This window comes from Lampetra fluviatilis, chromosome 33 (assembly GCF_964198595.1).
Source record: "Lampetra fluviatilis chromosome 33, kcLamFluv1.1, whole genome shotgun sequence".
NCBI lineage: Eukaryota > Metazoa > Chordata > Hyperoartia > Petromyzontiformes > Petromyzontidae > Lampetra > Lampetra fluviatilis.
In genome coordinates, this window is record NC_136307.1 from 7,508,441 (window position 1) to 7,520,532 (window position 12,092).

The 12,092-nt window shown below is 44.5% G+C and overlaps 1 protein-coding gene across 1 annotated transcript in view; it reads left to right on the forward strand.

The window, feature by feature from the left end:
• The first annotated feature begins 1,747 nt into the window (after window positions 1-1,747).
• The window catches only part of LOC144943883 (stonin-2-like), a 49,963-nt gene continuing 39,618 nt past the window's right edge, over window positions 1,748-12,092 (forward strand). The window contains exon 1 of the mRNA XM_078871721.1: window positions 1,748-2,022. The gene's annotated coding sequence lies outside the window, so the exon portion shown is untranslated. The remainder of the gene's footprint in view (window positions 2,023-12,092) is intronic.

Here is a 12,092-nt window from a genome sequence, read left to right on the forward strand (position 1 = left end):
CGAGAACATCGTTTTGAGGAGGACAATAAACGTGTCACGTGAAACATCTACGGAGTATGAAAATAAATATGAAGTGTGTATTTACGCTCCGTCTTCTTTCCATGGTGGATACTGGAAGCACATGCCACCCCAGGTGGTATTGACGTAAACCCCCTTGGCTCACGGGCTATAATGCTCCAGCAATTCATCAGAAAACTGGAATTGTGTTTAAAAAATAGATATAATTCTTTAAAAAAATTGGAGAGGGTGCGTGAGACAACTTTATATTATTTTACAAGCAATGTCAGGTTCTGTTTTGTAAAAGTACAACAGAGTATTTAGAACAAATTTTTTTTATTTGAAAAAAAGACTTTTACATGACTTACATGAGGTTTAATGTTGGGTGTTTGCGAGGCATTTACCGGATGCAGCGCTTTAACAGGTTACGTTATTGATGTCTCCTTACTGGGCTGTTTCTTTTTAGAACGTAAGCGTTCTGCAAATGCCAATAAAAGATCACTTTAAGACTTATGATTCTTTCAACATCTCAGAATTCAGTTCATTTGCAAAATTCTGTGAGAGCGAAATTAAGGTGGCTGATAAGAAAAAAAGAGTGGGAAAAATGTAACAAAGCTTTAAAATGTGTTTCCCGGTTTTACTACGCATTTGTCGGCATGATGTTTCGCTCCACAGGATAGGAGCTTCAGGAAATGCATGTTCAGTTTCTGAAGGAAGCACATGCTGAGAGGATCCTGGAAAAGTAGAACATCGGGAAAAAATGTCAAACATCACTTGCTGGGAGATTTTTTTCAGCGAGCGAAATTCGGACATCATGCCGAAGAACCCGCGGTACAATCTGAAAATTGCATTGGACACGCAGCACAAATGCGAACAAAAAAACCCCTACGCAGTGGACATGACGCATGCCAAAACTATCACTTGTACACGAGAACATTAGGAAATGATGCAATAAAAATAATTCATGGGACGATGCCACGAAGGCTTGGCGTTATGAAGCACAATTTCATTTTGAAAATGAGTCTCTAATATAAAATGTGTGACATCAGTAAAGAAGAAAATGTCAGTCTCTGCTAATGGGTTTACATCACCTCTCCTCGCACAAAAGTGATTACGATGAAAATAGCGAGGGTGAGGTTCATTTAATCGAAAGGTGTGGGGGAGGGCCTTCATCCAGTCAGCGGCTGTGAATTACCGTGTTATTTTAATTATCATTACTACGATCCACTAGGGTTTCCGACTGTCCCGCTTTGCCCAGAATCATCCTGAAGTTCAGACAGCCGTCCCGGGAAAGCTGTAAGTCTACCAAGCACATTAAAAGTTGCGACTTTTATAAGTTCTGAAATAGCACACCACTTATTAGACAACGCATACACTCTATAAATGTATTTCTCCCCTCTTCTGTTATTGTGAAATACAGCACTCCTCTTCCCATGCTACGTCTCGATTGGTTTTGATATACAACAGAGGTGGCAACGCTCCTAACCATTAACCCACACTCTGTGTGCGGTGTCTTGTTCGGCACTCAAAAGCATTGACATGCCTTCACAGTTCCTGCTCCACACACTCGCTGTCACATGACTCCCCCCCTCCACTCTGCTCACCCTTCCCTCCATCATCCCCCATGCACTCCGCCCCCATCCAACGCACAACCTCCACTGCACCACCCCTGCTCCACCTCCCCGCTCCTCCTACAACACCGCCCCCCGAGGGGGAAGGGGGTGGGTGGGTGGTATGTGTGGGCTTGCAAACCGGGGCTGACTGAGCATCAGTGTTTGTCGAACGCCTCCCTCCGAGTCGGAGGCGAGCGAAACCCACGGAAAGGTGCGAGTGGGTTTTCACCACCCCGCGCACAGATTCGCGAAGACCCAGAGATTCGTGCGGCTACGGGAGACTTAGAATGCGACTTCGTTGCAGGAGCAAGCGTCTTTGGGGAAACGTTGGAGAGTAACAAAGAAGAGAGAGAGGGAGAAGGAGGGAGGCAACGTGTTGTCTCAGCAGGCGAGCAGCTGGCGGAACAACTGGGTGAGTCGTCACTGAGTGAGCCAAGCGAGCGTGACCGCTCGTGTGCTGTGCCGGTCTTCATAGGTGCTCGCTAATAACAGCACTTTGTTGGAGGAGGGGGGTAAAGGGGATCTTTGTCTGTCTCGTGTTTTAGTTTTGTTTCGCTTTAACGTCACCGGCTCGGTGGCAGCTGTTCCAGTACATCCTGTTGCGCCCTGGGGGCTCGCTACTGAAGAGTTGGGGAAGAATTCCCGTGGAAAGTTGTGAATGACCGCGGCTCGCGCAGCGCGCTCATCGCAAAGCCAAGTGACATTGTTTCTGTTCAGTCGAGCGATGATTTGCTTTGTGTCTGGGTGCTCGCTTGTCCCAGCCGCCAGAGCCGACACACGCTTTTTTTTTGCCGAGTCAACAAAACGTGTGGTTTCTTGGACCACAATCATTGCACGTGATTTTGTCTTTTGTAAGAGTTAATTCCGCAAAATGTGCCCGGCGTTTCAAGACAAACGGAGTCGAGTCAAAACAAAAAAATATCTGCGCCTTCTATCGTGGATGTTTTCTTGCTGTTAACACATTTGTGTGTTACACATCAAGAGCGCAAGTTTAATGCGCGCGCGCGCGCGTGTGTGTAAATATAATAGGCGACGTTTACGGGGAGAAGGGCAACGTCCCTTTTTCGGAGCATTCATGTGGTTGTGTGTCATCTTTCGCGTGATACTAGGACAACTAGTTTCTACTTTCGCGTGACACTAGGAGATCATATCCTCCACTTGGCAGCGGAAAGGGCACGGAGTCGTCAACGCGTGAGTCTCTCCCGCCTGCTCTGACGATGGTCACGGCTGCCCTTCTTCAACCGCGCTTCTTCCAAGCAGCAATTTGGGTCGCGTGTGATTCCAGCAGTAGCAGCAGCAGTAGCAGCAGCAGCAGTAGCAGCAGCAAGTCCCATGCTGATGCCAGCCACTACTATACCGTGGTATGTAGTGCAGAGCGCGCGCGTTGGAAGCATTCCTGTCGCATTCTTGAAGTTTAAATCACCCCCCCCCCCATAGCCTGATCTTGTTTAAAGGGGGTGTGGAGGGGAGGGGGAGAGACTGATTCTAGATTTGAAGCTTTCGTGACTTGTGTTGCCTCCGAAACGTCGTGATTTAATTGATTTATTTTCATTTATTAGTATTATGTTATTTCAAAAAAAATTTACCTACGTGACTTTACCGAAAAAAACCAAGAGTAAGAGAGAGACTGGACGGCCAACGTTAAACAAACTCTAAACAATTTTGGTTTGAAGCTTTCCTGACTGCAGGAATCCATACTCTTTGGTTCTTTCGGTAAAGTCACGTAGGTAGAAAAATAAAATGAATCACGATGTTTCGGGCGCAACACAAGCGTCCGTCAATCAGGTGGGAAAACAGTCTGCATCAGCAGCAGGCCATGCTTTCCCACCTGATGACGGACGCATGTGTTGCGCCCGAAACGTCGTGATTTATTTTATTTTTTATACCTACGTGACTTTACCGAAAGAACCAAAGAATATCTAAACAAGTCGTGAAACGCCCAACATAATGGGCAAACGACACGATCTGCTGATGTCCCGCATGCGTTCTTCGCTCTGGCATCTTCACTACCAGTCCACACGGAGCGACGACCAGACGCACCTTCGCTTAATTCACTCCTGACGATGTGGACAGGGGATGAGCGGACAGCGGAGGGCAAGGCGGTGTCTGTAGGCGGATGAGCCCCCCCCCTCCATTCAGCAGGGGATGGCGGGGGGTCTCAGCCCCCATCCAGTCGCCCGACGCTACGGGGTTCATTCAAGTGCCACGTGTGCATACCAGCAGTAAACAAACATGATCATATAATAATACTCCTTGGTTCTTTCGGTAAAGTCACGTAGGTATATTTAATTTTTCTACTTACGTGACTTTACCGAAAGAACCAAAGAGTATGGATTCCTGCAGTCACGAAAGCTTCAAATCAAGATGGTAATTTCATGTCCTGGTGAAGGGTATACTCTGAAGTTTCTGGCCCAGATGTCTTGTGACCCCACAATGAATTGACCCCCTAACATTTTTTTCCCCTTTGCATAGTTATTTCTGTTTTAAAGAAACCTTTTAGAAAAAAGGTTACTATTTAGGGAATTAAATGGGGGGGGGGGGGGGGTGTCACAAGACATCTGGACCATCCTGTACAGTACCTACCCTATGGGCTTTGAGTCGAGCTGACAGGTTTGTATATGCAGCGTTAAGAGCTCCGTGACTTGGCTTGGGTGCCACTCGACTGACTTTTGTGATATTTCTGCCTCATTTAGATCATCAACGTCGTATGGACTGTTTTTTGTTGAACAGGGTATGAGAAATGTTGATGTTGGGGACAGTTGTGTTAAAACGAATTAAACGTGGTTTAGCATTCCTGCTAGATCCACGTTTTCATCATAAATATTGCCTCTATTGTGTAGTATTTGGAGTTGTTTCTTCTCGTGATAAGAGCACACAATGTCCCATTCTATCTTTGTAAATCTTTGTCTGACGTGTTTACGTTTTATTCCAAATGTACCATTGGCATCGTGTGTTCTCAAGCGCCCGTTCTGAAACCTTGCGGTGCAGTGCATCACCCTCTGTTATAAAATCGCCCGTGGAATGAGATTTCACAGAACTACTTCCGATATCCTCTAAAGTAATGTTTTGTATAATTATTTTACGTGAATTACGGTCCTAAGCAGTTGACATGCTATGCTGCAGTAACAGAATCCAATTAAAATACAGTATTGTATTACCGATGAGTAAAGTACTGTCATTTTAAAGTGTCTGTCTGATAGTTTTCATTCAAAGAGCTGTAATTTGGTCAAATTCGGTGAAAATAGTTTTTTCGTGTGATGGTTTTTTTTTGTTGGTGCAGTCACCATGAACTCGTAAAACTTGAGGACCCAGTTTAATCACGTGGGGGCAGTCGGGCGACCTGGATTCAAACGCAGAATCTCAGCGGTGCCAAGTCAGCGTTTTTTTAACCCCTTAGCCACCCTGCCACCGACCAATGACGTATTCTTAAGCAGAACGCCACTTGGTTCACAACAAATGACAGACAAGCTTATGAAGTGCTTTTTGATGCAGAACTCGCATCACAAAATCGGGGCGCTCTGAGATTTGGGGACTGCAAAACAACAGACTCAGTGGTGATTTTGGCTGAATTCCAAACCACTGAAGCACCCTGAATGGTTTCAGATTATTTTTTTACATTTTATCTTAACGTGTTAGATGGTCATAGTATTGCTAGAGAAGGCAGGGTGGCTCAGAGGGTCTGAGCACTGAGATGTTGGGTTCCAATTTGGACAATTGCCCGTAATTTTAAATAGGGTTCTCAAGTGGAGAGAGTTGTTACTCTCAGACCGATCTGTATAAGAAGTAATATCATTTAAAAAGATAGATTTTTCAATTGATTTGCTTGAATTCCAACTACAAAATAAAAAAAAAAGTCTGCCCCCCCCTAGTGTGTTTAAGAAGTCACTTTAAGAACATAATTCACAGGTAGATCTTTGACATCCATTTCCACGGACCATTCTCTAACTTGGGGTGATTGCATCTTTTTGCGAGAATTCCCAATGTATTGTTTGTCTGACATAACACCGATTGCAAAAACATTTTTAAAAAAACATGCTCACATGATTCTAACTTTGAAATGGGCAAATAGCTTTTTTTTCCTACACATTATAAGTTTATTTTTATAAAATTACATTTTCTGTCTTACCATTTTCTTGGCTTCGTCACGAGGTAGCGTGACGTGTTGCCTCAACGTAATCGTGGTCATCGCTGAGATGCGTGCGACACACGGGGGTCTTGTCCCCAGCAATCTCGGCGCGTCGGGGTGCTCGTGGAATTTGTTTCGTCTAGACGTTCGATAACGAGACACACCCGCCCTGGACGCAACGCAGGTCGAATTGGGACCCTGGCTGTGGCCGCTGCTGTGAAATGGGCACGGCTTTTGCAGGTGGCTGGACTGAAGCCCCTTCTTTGTTCCTTGCCAAGAGCCCTCATGCTTCAGCAATCTGCCCCTAGCATTTCCAATGAACAAGCCAAGCATATTATGAAATGAAGTGCCCCTGCGCAACCTCCCTCCCCCACCCCCACGTCACCAGCTACTTTCTGACAGCGATGTTAAGGCTCGGCTTAATGAAATGTCCTGTGAGGTGGAAATTCTATTGGCGTCAAGGTCCGCTCAATGCATCGCAAAAACAAAGACGCTTGTTAGTTTTCACTTGCGTTTATCTACACGGGTTCGATGCCCAGCCACGGTTAACACCACTGGCAAGTTATAACTAGGTGGGTTATTATTACATTACAGGATCCTGAGAGATTGTGGTGGTTTGAGGAGACTTTTACCCAGCGGTGCATTGGCAATGGCTGATGATAATAATTAAATGAAGCTATTATGATCAGTTTGCTCCACGATTGTGGAGATTGTTTGACTTTACCATGCTGGTCAGTCTGGTTTGGTGAAGAGAGGACCCAGACCGGTTGGCTGGAAATCAAACTCGGGTCACCGGGTTCATAGTGTGCTAACCAGTGCTTCGCTGCTCAACCTCGATGCTATAAATAATCTACAGACAATTATATAACATACACACGATCATGAAAAAAAAGACCCCGTGTGTTATCAAACACAGATATGCATTGCATTCCGAAGGAATGGCGAATTGCATCTGATGAACAATCTTACATATACACCTGTGCATGTGCGTACGTGCGTGCATGTGTGCGGAATGCAAATATGTCTCGAGAGGACTGAAAGTTAAAGAAAACACAGTCGGACAGCTGAGTATGCAACTGGCAGGATTTTACCAGGAAAAGCAGATCCGGAAATGCAAGCAAGATGGCAAAATATTCCAGCAGATTTATAGATTTCAGTGGGATAAAGAAATGGAAGTATGAATATTACACAAACACACGTACGCCCATGTGCACATACACATGAACGTAGCGCGATGCAGTACTCACGTTCTGTTTTTAAAGCTTTTTGTAAGTTGTGAATTGTAAATAAATACAATGGAATAAAAATTATTCTAAAAAGTGACAAATTGTACTTTTGACAGCTCTGACCAAAAAAGGCCTTCCTAATGATGCAACAGCAATTTTCTTTAAAACAAATATGTTTCGTAAGAAGAGAATGGATTACCACTGCCGTGTGTTGTTACAGTATTTCCAGCTTTGCAGCACAGCTCTTCGATGTATTTTTGGGTTGCACCGCATGTTGTTTTACGTGATAGCCGATGTTTTGCTCCCACGTACTGGGGAGCTTCTTCAGGGACATGATAAACAGCATGCAGCAAAACCCCAAGAACACGTCGGAATGCGAGAGAATGGATCCTGTATTGTCGACGATAAAGTTTGACGTGTTGAATTTTGTGTGAGACTGGCAAGGTACAGCCTTCTCAAGAGGCAAGAGGCAAGGTGCTGGTTATGTGACAATATTTTTTCAAATATTAAAACATTAACAACCAATTTTATTCCACATTTGGAACTCTCGCAGAGTATTGCATTACTCGGTGTTTGAGAACAGCTTCGTGGAAGGCATATCACGAACTAATTCTGACATTTCTTCAAGTGACTTCTTTTACATGCTAGGGGAACTGCACTATCCCAAATGCCTTGTTAAAGACATTTTCCCACGTAGCATTTTATTTAGCTTTTACAAGTTTGACTTGTTGGCAATTTATTAAAAAAAAAATGATTGTGTTTTTTTTTGTATGTGCAATCTCACTACAATTGAAAACCTCTTCTTGGTTCTTTTGGTAAAGTCACGTAGAATGGAAATAATAAAATAATAAAAATCAAACATAATAAAATAATTCTCACGACATTTCGGCCACAACGCAAGCAGCCGTCCTCAGGTGAAGAACAGGTCTGTCGCTGTATTTCCGACAGACCTGTTCTTCACCTGAGGACGGCTGCTTGCGTTGTGACTAAAACGTCGTGAGAATTATTTTATTATGTTTTATTTTTATTGTTTTATTATTTCCCTTCTACGTGACTTTACCGAAAGAACCAAGAAGATGAATCCCTGCAGTCACGAAAGCTTTAAATCGAAATTGAAAACCTGTTTTAATCAGTGGTGGTCGACACCCAGATTTGAATCCAGGATCTCAGCAGTTCCGGCTCAGTACTCTGAACACTGAGCCACCAAACCACCTCCAGTCTTCTGGCAATCTTAATAAGAATCTAGTGTGCCATTTGTGGGGAAAAGCGCAATATATGACGCATCAGCTTTCCGTAGAAAATAGAAAACAGATATTGATAAAAAAAGCACTTGTGATCACATATCATGCTTTTTTTAAAGGCACCCCTCTGAGCCTATTTTCCAATGCTAAGTGTTTTTGCATTTGCAAGGGAGTCATTGCCTTTCTTCATGCATCATCTTACGAGAAAAACGCATTATTCACGTAAAATAAAGGGTTTGTATGATGATTGGCATGTCTCTTAGACTTATTTGCATTTTACCAACTGGCAGCGCTGTCTATTTTTATAGTGTCATTCCAATCTTCGACATTTCAATCCCACTTGGATTTTTGTACCAAGCAGTAATTTCTTACAAGCCACAGTGGTTGAGTGCACCTGCCCAGAAGTCAAGCTACCCCATCTCGCGACGGAGATGAGATGGAGTTGGCCACGCATGGTGGCCCTCTCACCCCTTGTTTAGCTGTGTGTAGAGATTGCCAGATATTCCTTTGTCTGCTCTGCGCAGTATTTGGTCTAGCGGCGAGCACAAAAATTCACCAAGCGAAAAAATTGCAGAAATAAATTTGCGTGAAAGTTTTTACTGCAGAGGCATTCTACGCATCCGAGCAAAAATTATTGCGGAAACGGTTACGGCTCTGTGACCCAGTGTTCTAACCAAGATCTTTGTGTAAATAAACTGCATTATATGTTGCTTGACATTTCCATTAATATTTATTGTTTTAATAGATGCAAAATAAACGAGGCAACGTGCACATCAGCAGATATTACAGAAATAGAAGAAACGTCCACAAACAGATGTAGAGATATGAGTAGTGAGTTTCAAAACATTTTTAAAAGTCAAATTGATTGTTTCCATATTTTTTGTTTAAAGATATCATTGTGGTTGCTGAGAACATGTTTCAAACGCTGGCCCGGGAAGCCCTGACAATCCACACCCCACTCGCTTCCCGTCCCGAACGTGCAACAGGACGCGTATCCAGATTCCCTGGTGTCACTCGCAGTGTCGCCTGGTGGGTCACAATGTTGTCCCTATTATAATAAAATTCCCTTGGGAATCTCTTGTGGTGTAATGGTCAGCACACTGGACTTGCAATCCAGAGGTTGCTGTTTCGATTCGATCGCCCGACGTGACAGTTAAAACTAAAACCTGAACTGAACGCTTTTTATATTAACAGGTAAAGCCCACAGTAATAATGAAGTGGCTTATCACGTGGAAATGTATAGCAGCCAGTTGAAACAATGGGACAAGTTTATTAAATCGCCACCAACTTCTGTCCACCTAGCAGTGTCAATGGGTTACACTGCAGTTAGACGATGGGCAGGTCACGTGGGGTGGGGTATAGTGTGGGTACTCCCCACTTCCACCAAGATATCTGGTCAGCGTAGAAGACTAGTTCAAAACTCCCTCTTTTTTTAACGCAAATTTTTGAGTGGGATGTCGCCCCATGGCTCCATACAGACCAGCTGCCACTAATCGCATGATGAGGGAGGCAGACTGGACGAAGAGCCAGGACACATGTTCTCCGTAACAGCTAAGGGTCGTGAAAGTAAATCCAGACTGAAACCTAACAGGGGTTACACGAGGCCACGAAAGCCTCTCTTGGCAAAAACAAAAATCCATAACATCGTGGTTTTTTCCATTGATCCACCGCGATGGGTCAGGTTAAATAATCTACTGTACTTATTTGATAAATGTTATTCATTCTTTGTGTGTAGTACAAACAGGATGGATTCTTGTGTCATGGGACTGCGAGAGATGGCAATGGCTTTTCGAAGCCTTCGTGCAGCAGTGGATAGATCTTGGCAGAAGATGATAATAATGATGACACACAGATGGCGATAATGATGGCGTAGCTCAGTAAGTAGAGTGGCGAGGCTCTAGTGGGAAAAGATGAGTTTGAACCCTGGCTGCTTTTGACTAAACCTTGTCTCCTCTTACGTTGATAAAATGAGCACCAGCTGGTACGGCAGCAACACTTGGCATATTATTTTTCATGATTGTGTTATGGCTACACAACTTATCCCTGCCATATGAATGTGGAATGTACACTACTTGCTTAAGAAGACCAATTAAATTTAGTTTTCAATACCACTAAATGTCTGTTTATCACGAGTTAAACTTGTTTTTTTCCTGAAAAATACATGAAGATAGTGATACTGTAATACAATTGCTTACAGCCCTTTGTCAACCCACTACTGCATGAAGGCCTCCCCACGCGGTGCCAGTCATGGGGGTGGTTTGACCATAATTCACCACGATGGTCAGTGCAGGTTATCGAAGGGAGGTCTCTGAGAACGTTTCAATTATCACGAGTCACTGATGTTAGCCGTGGCCAAGATTCTAACTCGGGCCGCTGTGTTCAGAGCTAAGCGCGATAACCACTCCGCCAAGTACATCGCGAAACATAAATCCCAGCGTGGGTTTTTTATTTATTTCCCTAGCCACCGTATGGGACCCATTTTCGGATGTTGTAGCCTTCACGGATGTATATGTCCGAAGCAGAATGAGTGATGCACCAAAGGAACGATGTGTTCTGTAAGAGTAATCACGTGCCGTACGCCACGGCTTCAGTTGCCCCCCCCCACCACACCACCCCAGCCTTGGTGTAATGGTTATCACACTGGACTTGCAATCCCGAGTTCACCCGTTCGTTTCGATCTCCTGGCGTGGCAGTTGAAACATTGGTGCCAGTGTCTTCAATTGCCCATGCCTCTGTCCATACATGGGTACAACCACAGTTGGTCGATTGGTAGGTTGTGTGCGGTGGTGAAGGTGGTGGGGGTTGACATATAAAGTTCTTGTGCCTCTTTGCAAATCCAGCCAGCGTAGAAGAGTAGGCCAAATAACCTATTCTCAGGGCGTTCCCTTTAGCCAGCAGTGATGTCATCAATTACCCAATATTCGCCAGATTATAAGATACACCCTAAACTTGTGACAGGTGCCAATAGAGTTGCAAAGACAAAGATCCCCCGTATAGCCTTAACAGACTGTAGGGGCAAGTGCTGTTAGCGAGCACCTATAAAGGCCGGCACGGTACACGAGGGGGTGGGTGGCTAGTACGACGCCCGGCCACCTTTGTCTCGCCAGTGGCGATGTTGACACATCCCACCAGGTACTCATATGAGGCCGAGTCGACCTAGGGGAGGCCCAGGACCGGTTTTGATAATCGTCACTGGTGTTCAACCGTGAGCGGGAATCGACCTCGGGTCGCCAGGTTCGTAGAACTGTGCGCTAACCGCTACACCACCGTTCCCCCTTAGAGTTACACACATCTGACCCAAAAAATACATGTAAAATACAGGGGTGGGAAAGTGCGTGTTGCAATCTGGAGAAGTCGGTTATTGCAGGGCTGCACCTTTGGCTCCATAAAGAGTTCGTTGTGTTGTTGGTGCCGGTTTGGGGGAGTTGACCGCGTGATTTCCTGTCAGTTGTATCTCGTTGTTGTGGATTCGATTCTGACGATGAAAAAAAGTTTTGGCCATGAGAATGAAACATCTTTATCCTTTACAGCAGCCGAAGGTGGGGTAATGTTTACTTTGATCTCCGCCTCTACATTCTTGGCAAAAGCGTGGCCAAAAAATAAATAGTTATAAGGCCCAGTAGATATTCTATCTCTATTGTTTTTGTGAAAGCTTATGTCGATGTATGCGGTGGTTAGCACACCGCACTATGAACCTGGAAACATGAGTTTGACCAGTTAACATGATTGGTGAGTGATTTCTTAACTGGTCCGAGGTAACCTACTTCACCAACTTGCACTGACCAGCATGGTGAAGTATGGTCAAAATAATTCCCCATGACCAGAAGGCATGGAGAGCCCTTCATGCAGTAGTGGATTGACAATTGGCTGTAAATTATTACTACAGTCT